This window comes from Magnolia sinica, chromosome 8 (genome assembly GCF_029962835.1).
Source record: "Magnolia sinica isolate HGM2019 chromosome 8, MsV1, whole genome shotgun sequence".
NCBI lineage: Eukaryota > Viridiplantae > Streptophyta > Magnoliopsida > Magnoliales > Magnoliaceae > Magnolia > Magnolia sinica.
Window position 1 is genome coordinate 7622031 of NC_080580.1, and position 14235 is coordinate 7636265.

The window sequence follows — 14235 nt, forward strand, 5'->3', positions numbered from 1 at the left end:
AGGCTCATACCCAACAAAAAAACATCTCTTGAACTTATCATGGCATTGCATGGGTTGATGCAATGCACTTCCAACACGATGCAATACCTTCTGATGCTATTGACCCTGTTTCCCTCTAATGAATTTGGTCATTTTCTACAAAAAAAAAAAAAAGAAAAAAAAAAAAAGACACAAACAAAAAAAGAAAAGAAATAGAAAAGAAAGAGAAAAATAAAAAGAATCCATTTGAATATCTGGGGAGGAATGTACCGCAATACACTCCTAGTGATGTATGTATCAATATGAAAATCTATCTTGTGTTGTCGTATGAATTTATGGTGATACATTTCTGATATGACACGATGTATAGATATCATGAACCTTAGTCAAGAGCCTCATTACCATCTTCTAGCCGAGGAAAGTGCAATTCAATGAGAGAACTCAATGCAAAGATATTATTGTCATGCCTTCTGTCAAACACGTGGTGTGCATTGTTAAGGTATTGAATTCAAAATGCAGGGTAAATGAATTGGTTGGCAAGGAAATGATCCTCCTAGATTTTGAGATTTGTTGTAGAGGAGATGGATCGGTTGTTTATGAGATTGTCTTGGTCTGGGAGAGGGAGTTGAGGAATGATAACTTACGTGCTGCCAATGTGGCACACTTGTGATACCCAGTCCGTTCATCACACCTGTATGATGCTTAGCCCAAAATTGGGCAAGTCTACTCAACAGGGAGGCCACGCTTCTGCTAGAAAACGGACAGGAAGGGATAACATTCGTTCCACATTCATTTTACACTGGTGGCCCACCTGATGAGACCGGCCTATCTTCCTTCAGGGTAGATTCCACCAGATGAACGGCTAGATTTTGAGCTTGTGTTCCACATGGTGGGGCACTTTCAGTGCTTGCATTGCGTGGGCATTCTCCCTTGTATGATAATTGGCCAGATCACCGTTAATATCACTGGGCCAAGCATGCAATTCTTGTTGGTCCATTGCAAATGTGAAAAGGACCAAAATTTTCATCTAACAATCGCCACTGGTTGAGCCATTCACTACATTCCTACACATTTTCTGCGGACCAACGATCAGGTGGCTCTGATTGTACAGGAGGAGAGGACCCCATCAAATGGGACTCCGGCCGCTGAAAGGTGGACCCAGCTTATTTTAGACAGTGAACTAGGGCTGTCGACGGGTCGGGTCCTGGTGTTCCCTTACCTGGACTGTCTAAGAGGGTCAGGTTTGAGTCCTGTCAGGTTGTTCTAGAACTATATGAGGTCCCGAACCAAGATCGGATGCGGTTTGGGTGATTGACTAATATCATTTGGTCTTGGGTCGCTTCAGGTTAGGTCTAGGTTGGAATGGGCTTCACTGGATGGACAGATTGGATCTTCCACGTGTGCCACATTGCCACATGGTGTGCAGATGGGCGTATGTGGACAATGTGACTCATCCGAGTTGACTCATACCTAGTCGGACAATGTCACACTCTATTAGGCCTAGAGCCCAAAATCTAGCCTTATCCACAACTTAGGTGGGCCATAGCATAGGAACGGTTGAAAGTTGACATGAATCCATTAAAATCTTCCTGATTGTTTGTGGGACCCACCGATATATAGTTTAGAATCCAACCCATTTATTGTGTATCTGACCTAAATGAGGGGTTCCACCAACTTTCACACCATTCCAAATCTCAGGTGGGCCCCATGAAGTGATTTTAGATGTTTTAGGCATAATTTTGCACTATTCTAACTCCACATTGTCACTATTTTTGGAATATCTTTTTTTGGCCATTAGATGTCAAGTTGCATTAATAGTAAAAAGATAAAACCGCAGCATACAGTAACTAAGAACAGCTGCTATTGCAACTAACAACCAATCATCCCCTTGATTCAACATCATATTGTAGAATGTTAGTATTATTCAGACATTTGGTTGAAAGAGAAAACGGCATTCTTGCCAACTTGGAAAACATAACTATCAGACATTAAAAGAAGTCATGAACTGAAGTGTACCGATCCATTCGTCTAGTTTGGCGTGTATCCAGATTGGAACTCCAAGAACATGAGTTTGCATATATATATATAATTTAAATATATATATATATATATATATATATATATATATATATATATATATATATATATATAATTTAAATATGCATAACAATTTTTTTTAATCAATATAAATGGCACAAATATATATGTGTATTCAATAAAATCCATAAGAACTTTTTGTTGTTAATTGACCCTCTTATAACCCACTTTGACAAGTATCACACCTATTTATGTTGTCAAATACTCAGGTTGGTAACAACCACAATATCCAGCTGATTAGATATGAAAGTTTATTTGCCAATCTCATGAGCCATCCACTGAAGGAAGTGCTAATCTACACACCCAAGCACTGACTGTTTAGGTTATAGAAAACAACTGCAGATAATAAGAGGCAATGCCTCCCACTTCTCTATAGAATCCATTAAAACCCAAATAATGTAGCAATGACAAGGTTTCATGGGGTGTTTGGAAGCTCAATGGAATTCAATTGCAAGCTACTGGATTCATTATAGAACAAATGATCAAAGTCCGGATGGTACCATTTTAGTTACTTATTTGTTTATTTATTAATTTATTTTGAGAAGATAACAAAAATATATTTAGAAAAGAAAAACCAAAGGAGGTAAGAATTGCTGGAACAAAGAGATGAGGAGACACTGCAGAGCTAGCATCTCTACTAACATGGTAAAACAAAATGTTCAGTCCAAGGTGGGCCTGAAAAATTAAAATTTTGAATAGGCCCGGCTCAATGACCTGGCCCGAAACAATTCAAAATCTGGGTCAAGACCTACCCAGGCCTGGCCCGTTGATAGCCCTATGCAGGAAATGGATGGGTTTTATCCACATTGTCCATCGATTTTTCCATATCATTTTAGATTATAAACGTACAAATATGGTAGATCCAAGGCTCAAGTGGACCACACAGCGGGGATTAAACTGATACCGTTGAAAACTTCTTAGGTACACATAAGTTTTGGATCAAGCTGATATTTGTATTTTTCCTTCATCCAGATGCTTATGACCTTATGAACACGTTAGATGGTGAATAAACATCACCGTGGGCCCTGGAAAGGTTTCAACGGTGGTCATCATTAGCACCGTTGATGTGGTGTGGTCTACTTGAACCTTGGACCTATGTTTTGAGCTTATAACCTAAAATGATATGTAAAAATGGTTGGACGGTGTGGATAAAGTCCATACATCAGGTTGGGCCCTCAGAGCCCTAGCCTATCCCGAGATTGGTACAAGCGGGGGGTAGTACCAAATCGGGCGTCCGCGGGAATTTTGAAGAAAAGGAGGGAAGGGAGTTTTGTGATACTCTGGCAGTGTATCACGCTTGATATGTAGGCACCCATAAATTGTACAAACTGATCAATTTGTGGATGCCATTATCGCTAATTCAGTCTCAATGCATGAGCAGTCTTAATATCTACTTCGTAGACACTTGTTTCTTGAGATAAGGGCAACAGATTCTTTATATATATATATATATATATATATATATATATTATATTTTTAAATCTAACCGTTTCGATTGATGTCCTCCAATTGATAGTTAGATCATAAAGTGATCTTAATTTTTGGACCACGATGCATATCAAATGTGACCCATAATTTGAACAGTTTAATTTGAAAGACTTACATACCATGTATGCAATTTTCAAATCATTTTTTGGTCTATGTGTATCATCCATCACCTTCTTCTTGCGTATCAGCATTTTTCTAAAGAAAGAGATTAAAAATAAAAAATAAAAAATCAACGGTGGGATGGCAATGACCTTGCCCTAGCTAATATTTTGAAGAGGCTTGGCCTGGTACCTGTTCAAAATCCGTGTCTGGACCAGCTCACAGCCACAACCAACTCACCCATTCAAGACCCTAGATAGAGGGTGCAGGTCAAGGCAGGTCTGATAAGGTATGGTTCAGGGTCAACCCAAACCCAACTTGTCTCAAGAGGAGTTAACTCAAGTTGGACCCATCTGCATCCCAGCCAGACCTGAGCTAACCCAACCTAACTTAATGTTCGGGTTGGGAAGGTTGAGGCCTACCAAAGTTGCACCCCTTCCATGCTGGGGCTGTCTATGGGCCAAGTGGCCCATTGGGCTCTCGAGCTTTGGTTTGAACTTGGGATAGTATATATGATGTGAGGGCCAAAGTAAAGCTCACTCATTGGGATAGTATATATGATGATGACGGCATTTCTTATAATGCACTTCTAACTCCACATTGTCACTATTTTTGGAATATCTTTTTATGGCCATTAGATGTCGAGTTGCATTAATAATAAAAAGATAGAACAGTAGCATCCAATAACTAAGAACAGCTGCTATTGCAACTAACAACCAACCATCCCCTTGATTCAACATCATATTGAAGAATGATAGTATTATACAGACATTTGGTTGAGAGAGAAAACGGCATTCTTGTCAACTTGGAAAACATAACTCTCAGACATTAAAAGAAGTCATGAACTGAAATGTACCGATCCATTCGTATAGTTTGGCATGTCTCCAGATTGGAACTCCAAGAACATGAGTTCACACACACACACACACACACACACACACACACACACACATATATATATATATATATATATATATATAGAATTTAAATATGCATAACAATTTTTATTTTATTTTTTGTTTTTATCAACATAAATGACACAAATATGTGTATTCAATAAAATCCAAAGAACTTTTTGTTGTTAATTCACTGTCTTATAACCCACTTTGATAAGTAACACACCTATTTATGTTGTCAAATACTCAGGTTGGTAACAACCACAATATCCAGCTGATTAGATATGAAAGTTTATTTGCCAATCTCATGAGCCATCCACTGAAGGAAGTGCTAATCTACACACCCAAGCATTGACTGTTTAAGTTATAGAAAACAACTGCAGATAATAAGAAGCAATCCCTCTCACTTCTCTATAGAATCCATTAAAACCCAAATAATGTAGCAATGACAATTTTTCATGGGGGTGTTTGGAAGCTTAATGGAATTCAATTGCAAACTACTGGATTCATTATGGAACAAATGATCAAAGTCAGGGTGGTACCATTTTAATTACTTATATGTTTATTTATTTATTTTGAGAAGATTACAAAAATATATTTAGAAAAGAAAAACCAAAGGAAGTAAGAATTCCTAGAACAAAGAGATGAGCAAGAGACACCCACCTTAGCTAGCTTATCAGCTGCAGAGCTAGCATCTCTACCAACATGGTAAAACGAAATGTTCAGTCCAAGGTGAGCCTGAAAAATTAAAATTTTGAATAGGCCCGGCTCAATGACCCGGCCCGAAACAATTCAAAATCTAGGTCGAGACCTACCCAGGCCTGGCCCATTGATAGCCCTATGCAGGCAATGGACGCAGTTTGGGTACTACCCCTGCCTGGCCCAAGCAAGGGAAAGGTTGGACCTCTGAGGGGCTACCATGATGTATGAGTTTTAGCCACACTGTCCATCCATTTTTCCATGTCATTTTAGATTATACATTTACAAATAAGGAAGATCCAAGGCTCAAGTGGACCACGTAGTGGCAATAAAACTGATACTGTTGAAAACTTCTTAGGTACGAAAGTTTTGGATCAAGCTGATATTTGTGTTTTTCCTTCATCGAGACGTTTATGACCTTATGAACAGGTTGGGTGGTGAATAAACATCACGGTGGGCCCTAGTAAGGTTTCAACGGTGATCGTCATTAGCACTACTATTTTGATGTGGTCTACTTGAACTTGGACCTGCCTCATATTTTGAGCTTATAACCTAAAATGATATGTAAAAATGGTTGGACGGTGTGGATAAAGTCCATACATCAGGTTGGGCCCTCAGAGCCCTAGCTTGTCCCGAGATTAGTATAGGTGGGGGTATTACCAAATCCGCGTCTGCAGGAATTTTGAAGAAAAGGAGGGAAGGGAGTTTTGAGATACTCTGGCAGATCACGATTGATATGCAAGCACCCATAAATTGTACAAACTGATCAATTTGTGGATGCCATTATCGCTAATTCAGTCGTAATGCATGAGCGGTCTTAATATCTACTTCGTAGACACTTGTTTCTTGAGATAAGGGCAACAGATTCTTTTTATTTTATTTTATTTATTTATTTATTTTTATTTTTAATCTAACCGTTTCGATTGATGTCCTCCAATTGATAGTTAGATCATAAAGTGATCTTAATTTTTGGACCACGATGCATGTCAAATGCAACCCATAATTTGAACAGTTTAATTTGAAATACTTATATACAATGTAGGCAATTTTCAAATCATTTTTAGGTCTGTGTATCATCCATCACCTTCTTCTCGAGTATCAGCATTTTTCTAACAAAAGAGATTTTTTAATAAAAATAATAAAATAAAAATCAACGGTGGTAAGGCAATGGGCTGGCCCTAGCTAATATTTTGAAGAGGCTTGGCCTGGTACTTGTTCAAAATCTGTGTCTGGACCAGCTCACAGTCACAACCAACTCACCCATTCAAGACCCTAGATAGAGGGTGCAGGTCAGGGCAGGTCTGATAAGGTATGGCTCAGGGTCAACCCAAGCCCAACTTGTCTCAAGAGAAGTTAACTCAAGTTGGACCCCTCGGCATCCCAACCAAACTTGAGTCAGGTTGAGGCCTACCAAAGTTGCACCCCTTCCATTCTGGGTCTGTCTATGGGCCAAGTGGCTCGTTGGGCTCTCAGGCTTTGGTTTGGACTTGGGATAGTATATATGATCTGAGGGCCTGGTTCGGAAGTAAAAGTAAAGCTCACTCGTCGACCAGGTCGAACTAGTATGTACATAAAACCCCGAGCCTATTGATTTATGGTTTCCATTGGTATATTTAAAACTTTCATATATATATATATATATATATATATATAATGGTTAATTTAAGTTAGACAGCTTATTAATATTAATTAACATTTTTTATATGATTAGATAGATAATCATTAATAACAATTAGCATTCATACAAATTAGACTTTAATTAAAGAAATTAACCACATCCTAAATGACTACTTCAACTCTCGAAAGGTGGAAAATGGCTTTGGGCCTAGATTGGACTCTTGTTAAAGGACTGGGCTTGGATCGGTCAATTTTGGCTCCTTAGAAGCCTTGGGTGAGCTTGGGCTAAGTCCTACAATGTGGGCCTTCAGTGTGAACTTGGCCGCCAGGACGTGGATTAGGTACGACCCAGCGTGTTTGAAGCTTGGAACAGGCTAGGTCTATGAGGTGCCTTCTATGATGTATGGATTAATCAACACCGTCCATCCATATTTACATGTAATTTTAGCACACAAGCCCAAAATTGAAGCAGATCCAAGGCTCAAGTGGACCACACAGTGGAGATTAAATGGCTGCCATTAAAAACTTCTATAAACACGCCCATGAGTCTTGGCCCTAGATGTGGAATTTATGTAATTGTTTCTGAATTGGTTTGATTTAAGCCTGAAATCTTGCATATCATATTTAAATTTCATGTCCTGCATCACCTAGCCCATGAGTCTTGGGCCTAGTTGATGTGGCTTGGCCTGCATCAGAAAGTCATTTGAATTACAGGATTTTGTGGCTAGTGTAATTATCATCATCTAAGCTTTGTCCCAATTACTTGGGGTCAATTGCATGAATCCTATTCCGCCCTTCCACTCTATTAAGGTTGATAACCTTAGTTAGAGCATAGGTCATCAAGTCTTTTCATAGTACCTCTACCCTCTTCTTTTGGGCCTTCCCCTTGCCTTTTTAGAGCCTTCAACTTGTACCAAGTCACTCCTAATTGGTGTAGTTCTTGGCCTCTGTTGCAAATGACCAAACCATGTAAGTCTCCTTCTTATTTTATTACCTATTGGTGCTAATCCGAAGTTCCCTTGAATGTATTCATATCTAATTCTATCCTTACTCATCTTGCCACTCATCCGCTCAACATCCCTTTTCAGCTATAATCATCCTTTGAAAATGTTGTTGCTTAATTGCTTGTCCCCAAAAGCTTGGCTGATCTTATAGCTATCCTATAAAATTTCCCTAGTTTAAGCCTTACATGATCATCACATAAAACTCTAGAGGCACATCTCCATTTCTTCCACGGTACTACCCACCGGGAATTCTTCTCAATCTCTCCGTTCTCATGAATTATCGACCTGAAATATTGAACATCGTCATTTTGGGAAGCTTGTGTTGAGCAACATTAATATTTTGATGGAAGCAATCATGACGTTTTTTTTTTTTTTTTTTTGAAAAGTAACCTACAATGAGGACGTTGGGATGTATCATAGGCAAGATGAGGAAGGATAAAATTAGGAATGAATTCATTCGAGGGAACTTTGGAGTCGCACCAATTGGTAATAAGATGAGGGAAAGTGGACATAGATGGTTTAGTCATGTGCTATAGAGACCAAGAACCATGCTGGTTAAGAGTCAGTCGGTTCAAGCTAAAGGCTCTAAAAGGGCAAGGGAAGGCCCAAAAGGATGTGGGTCGAGGTAGTAAGAAAAGACTTGATGACCTATAGCTTAACTAACTATATGGTCCTTAATAGAGTGGTATGGCAGAATATGATTCCTGCAAGTGACCCCAATTAGTTGGGACAGGCTTAGATGATGATGATGAAGCAATCTTTCTAACCTTCTAGTTGAAATGTTGGACCAGCCATAATGTGAAGTTTCAATGTTTGCTGAAAATATGTGTGATTTTCTCTGATCTTAAGTTTGTCAAATTGCGTGTGGACTAGCAAGTTCTCATGACACTGCTGACATTTTCGTAGTCTATATACTGAGAGGAAATTCTGAAAACAGAATCATATAGCAAAATGGTAAGGCAGTTGAATCTAAATGAATTATAAGATCGTAAAATCTTTTATTTGGACTTCTAGAAAATGAAGAAAGACGAAAATGCTGAAAGAAAATCAGAAAGTAAGATGTGGCCAAACCGTCCATTCCTTACCATTCCACAGTATACTTTTCATAATATACTAACACTGCACTGCAAAAAATCAGAAACATGTGTAAGCAAAATCATTGCAAAGTACTCAAATGTTCAGAAGTATCTAACCTGTGAGGTTACAGGTCAAATTCTCTTCAATCTATAAGAAAGCCACAGCAACAACAAAAGGATTACAATTGTTGCTTAGCAAACATCCCCCTTCAAAGTTAATTTTGCTATTCAATAAGTAAATCAGAAAGTTTGCCAGTAGAAAGAAGTACATGCAAGTGCTCCATTTGGGTAAGCAAATATAAGTTTTATACCAAACACACATTTCCAATGCATAATGCATGTAAGACACTTTGAAGTCTGCCAGTTTCTCTGCCTCCTTTCCCTTCCTACAGATGTAGAGATACAGTTCTGTAGAGATACAGTTGATCATTAAAGGAGAGAGTCTGATTAATGTCATGGAATTTGGTAGGTTGAGGGCTTGGGCACATGTTTCTTCTGTTTTAGTGATGCACTTGCCTTCACAAAAAACTTTATCCCCAAGGAACCAAATTCTCAACTTTGATTGTGTCCTGCATTGCCAATAGAGCAGTAGCATAGGAGAATGTGACCCTGCAGTTGTTATTTGAAGGGCACCCTTGAAACTCCCTTCATTGGGTTACCTTTATTACTGCTAACAGAGTTGGTGTTTTAGCAGCCACTTGGGTAGCCATCTTCATTCAGGACTTTCTTGTAAAGATGGGCTAAGGATGCCCCCACCAAAGCACAATTTCGAAAAGGCTTTGTTCAAGATGCTCACGGCTCAATGGGCAATCCTGGAAATATTGGTAATGGCGGGTGATCAGGGACGAAAGTCTACTGTCAGCTTTTTCATGACTGACAGCAATGGCAACTCTAATCATGTGGAGTTGAAAATCCATAAAAGCAAGGTTGAAGTTATTTTGCGACTCATTTGGCAGTCCTTCTGTAGTCTTAAGGCTACTAGAATGCTGCCCTTTCTTGGGTAGCTGGTAGTGGTCTGGCATTGTGGAAGTGCGCTTCCATTGTAAATGAAATTAGGCCTACATTTGCTGTAATTCAATTTCTTTTTTGGCTTATGTTGAGGAAGGCAAACTCACAGATTATCCTGCGAAGGAAGAGGTTTCTAGACCACTCTTGTGTTTTGTCTCCATTGCCTCTTTCTCTTTTTTCAGTAACCTTTTTTTCATCAATAAAAAAGGCTCGCCTAAATAAAGCTTGTAAGCATGATCTAAATTTCCATTGCAATTCTAGCGAAGATCCTTAGGTATCTCAGTTACATAGAATAATGATGAGGAGAATCACATCTGCCTCAAACACTTCCATTGATCCATGGAGGTGTCTCATGCATGCATATTGCATGCTATATGCTACATTTAACGGAAGCTTCCATATCATTGGTTGTATTACTTTGTGGAAGTCTTCTATTGTTCCATTCATCTTTACCATCACACATCCCATGTCTAAAAAATAAATAAATAATCCATGTACTGGTTTTCAGGTGCTGTAGTGATCCATGTACTGGTTTTCAGGTGCTGTAGTGTTTGATTTTTATTTTTATTTTTTTGAAAGATGCATGACTCTTCTGCTTCCTGATGTTACCTTTATTGCTGAATCTTCTTTTATGTGATCAGGAGTATTAAAAAGTCTGAGGAAGATATACCTGTACCACCCCTCTTGAAAAGTGCAGCACTTTGGGGTATGTATAACTCTCATGTCCTTGATTCTACTTGTATGTTATTTTGTTACTTTTTGCAACTTGAAGGCATTGGTGTCAACTGGCTGATTCCTTCTGTTTCTATCTTTTACATACTGTTTGGCTTGTTTTATGAGTACAAATCAACACAAAACAAAGTTATTTAAATTTCCAAAGCTGGGCCTGATCAGCAATCTGATGGCACAGTCTTTGACTAGCAACTGGAGCACTCTTGGTCTCCCATTGATTGATCCGATGGTCCCACATCAGTACTTGGGCCAGCACACACCTCTATCATTATGCAATTCCAAGACAAGAATGTTAAGGGGGTATTGCAGATGGTTCCATTGCTATGCCTCTATCTAGGTTACACCCCTATCATAGTTCACCACCATACCATCACTTGGAATAGTTACGTATATGGATGGGCTCGGTCAACGCGAACCTGACTTACCCAACCTGAGTTTGGAATAGGTTGGGTTAGGTTGTCAGGGTCCTTGGTTCTGATTAGGGTTGGAAAACTCAAACCTGATCTGATTGGTTTGAGTTGAGCAATGCAGGTCATGCTACACCAGATTGGGAATAATTACATGTATTTGGCACAATTGGGTCAGGTAGGCTGTGGGTTGGATCCTCTTGAGGTGAGGTGAGGTCAGGCTCAGGTTGACCCTTAACCTAAACCAACCTGCCCGAGTTGCACCCCTATATTGCAATCTAGACTGTCCAAATTGCTGACCCAGTTGTGGGCAGATCATATCCTGAAAGTCAAACTGAAAGATTATAGTAATCATCTGATTTTCACTTGGAATGTGGCCATTTACTATTTTACTTTTAACCATCCATTCGATAGCCATCAATTGGATGATTATGATTGCTTGATCAGCATGATTTTAGATATATCCTCCATCCATAATGTACCCCAAAATTTGGATGGTCTAGATAGACATACATGAGTGCCAGAGTATGTGAGGAGGATGAGTCACCACCATTTTGAAAATGGTTGTCAGCTATCACAGGAGTCTAGTCCCGACTAGATTTACCCTTGAGGTCGGAGAAATGTAAAAGGGTGAAATGTCAGAGGGTGTGAGAACATGTCGAAGAGGTTACTTGATGCATGTGTGCCAACATGGGACACATATGCAAGGCCTGGTGCAGTCATTAAGGTGGGCCCCTCTACAAACATCCCCCAACCTAAAGATCAGGCCACTCCTCTCATCAGGAGGGCCATATGCATACGTCAATGACCAATGGTGATTTTGTCAGCATGGCTTCACTCATGGAAGGATTATTCTCACTCACTATGTAATAGCTTTTCCTCTGATTTTTTTTGGCCTTTTCCTTGTAAATGATTTTTTCTTTGTTAAACTGATTCAAGCCATCAATTTCATTTCATAGATTGATATTTGTGTCCCCTTTTCTGTCTTTGGTGACCCCAAAAAATAAATAAAGAAAGAATGTTTTTTTTTTAAAAGAAAAAAGCAAAAAAAAAGGTTCAGAATATTACGGCGTGTCAATTGGTGTTTTTAACATCTTCAGGAAAAAAAAGGTTCAGAATATTACAGCGTGTCAATTGGTGTTTTTAACATCTTCAGAAAAAAAAAGGTTCAGAATATTACTACAAAACTCTCTCATGCTTTAATTGTCAGATCAATCTTTTGGGAAGTTTAAAACTTGCAAGAAATGTGGTATATCCACTCAGTGTAACTAATCCTCTTTACTTTTGACTCTCAGGCGTCTTTCTCGCAGTTTCATCCAACACTCGCTATCAAATTGTCAATGGATTGGAATGCCTGGTAGAATCTTCGCCTGTGGCGAAAAGGGTTCCACCAGTTGCATTGGCTTTCACCATCGGTGTGCGTTTTGCCAACAATATCTATGGAGGTATGCAATTTGTGGACTGGGCTAGGTGGAGCGGCGTACAGTAGAAGTATGATATCTATCTTATACATGAAAGTAGAGATGTACCATTCAATTGAAATGGAAATGATTTTGATCTTCATCTCAAAAGCTTCTCAACTAAATTACAGGAAAGTCATCCATTGTCTGCATTTACAGCATAACCATAAACAAGCTATTTCATGGCAATGGCGAAAAGATAGAGAGGAAATTTCTATAAGAGAAGAAAGAAATGTTGTTGTAAGGTCACGAGGGCTAACCTCCTGCATGGGTTTTTATCAAGTGTATATTAACTAAAAGAGATGCTGGATCCAATACAAACGTTTCTACAATAAGCTTAGCTTAAAATGTGTTGCCTACTGTGATGTGCTAATGGCATCCAATCCGTCCATCATATGCATCCCATATTGTTACACGTGGTGCACAAAAATCGGTTGATCCAGAACAGGTGGGCCACACCACCAGGAACAATTGGGACAGGGATTCCCACCATTGAAAGCCTTCTGGTTTTATGGGGGACCACCATGTTTTATATTCCATCTAATCCATGCAGAAGATGCATCCAACCAAGATGAATGGACACCCAGAGAGTTAGGTCATTCGAGAACCCAGAGAACCCAGGTCGGCCCAAAACATGTGATTTTCGAGTTTTATGGCATGATTTTACTTCTTGTGCCCCACCTGAGTTTTGGATCATCATGTTTTTACATGATTTTACATGTCCAAACCCCCACATTTGCACCTCTATTTCTGCCCTAGCTTGGATGTTCTACACAAATGGCGCATTGGGTAGAGAAAAAACACAGTATGTGAAAGTTTCGGTGCTACCTGTATGTGACCAACTGTTATTGAAGTACTGTGTTGGCTACTGGAATTTCCGGTCATTTTAGTAATCGGTGGCAGCTCGTTTCGTGGCATACATGTACCTTAATCCAGACTAGCCATCAACCTGTAACTGAGCCTCCCAAGATGATCCTCACCATCCAATTGCTAGTCATCATTCGGGTGGTTGAAAGGTAGATGGTCAGTCACTGGGCTTGATTTAACGTGTGAAGTCATATTTTCACTGGGCATGGATCAGGTGCATGCTTTGTGGTCTTTCAAGTTTAAGAACAACAGAAGATTTTCATGCTACTAATGAATGGCTCGGCCCTGCCTGGCCACCAAGACACGTGCCATGTCGTGCATGTGTTCCAGTTCGTGTTGTACGCAAGTGTGAGATCCAATCCGTTCACTTGTTTTGTAATCTGTGACTCTTTCCCCGGGGGCAACAAACTGTGGGACCTACCTAAGGATGGCTAGGATCGGATATATATCAAAATGAATGGACGGATCGGATAAAACACAATATCACGAATGCATCCAACAGAGCCCCTGGACCGTCCTTCTCTAGCTAGGTCCTGGCGGGGGCAGTACCCGATCCGCGTCCCACCAAGACATCAACCTCAGATGGTCCCACGAAATCTAACCAGATGATTCTTGAACGCCTACAGTCGGTGTTTAACCACCCTTTTCTAAATGGTTGTGGCACACCCACCGTCTACATGCATACATATATGACAATCTAGACCGTCGGTATTGCCAGCACTGTCATCCACCGTCTACTCCCACTCTCTCCTTCCCTCTATATAAAAAACTCCGTCTCGCTTCCATCTCCTTCCCTCTATATAAAA

At 39.7% G+C, this 14235-nt stretch overlaps 1 long non-coding RNA gene across 1 annotated transcript; it reads left to right on the forward strand.

Annotated features, from left to right (window-relative positions):
* The first annotated feature begins 10489 nt into the window (after nucleotides 1-10489).
* On the forward strand, nucleotides 10490-12940 carry LOC131253854 (uncharacterized). Its single transcript, XR_009175309.1, has 2 exons — nucleotides 10490-10669; nucleotides 12398-12940. It is a non-coding gene; the product is annotated as an uncharacterized LOC131253854 (long non-coding RNA).
* The last annotated feature ends 1295 nt before the right edge of the window (nucleotides 12941-14235 follow it).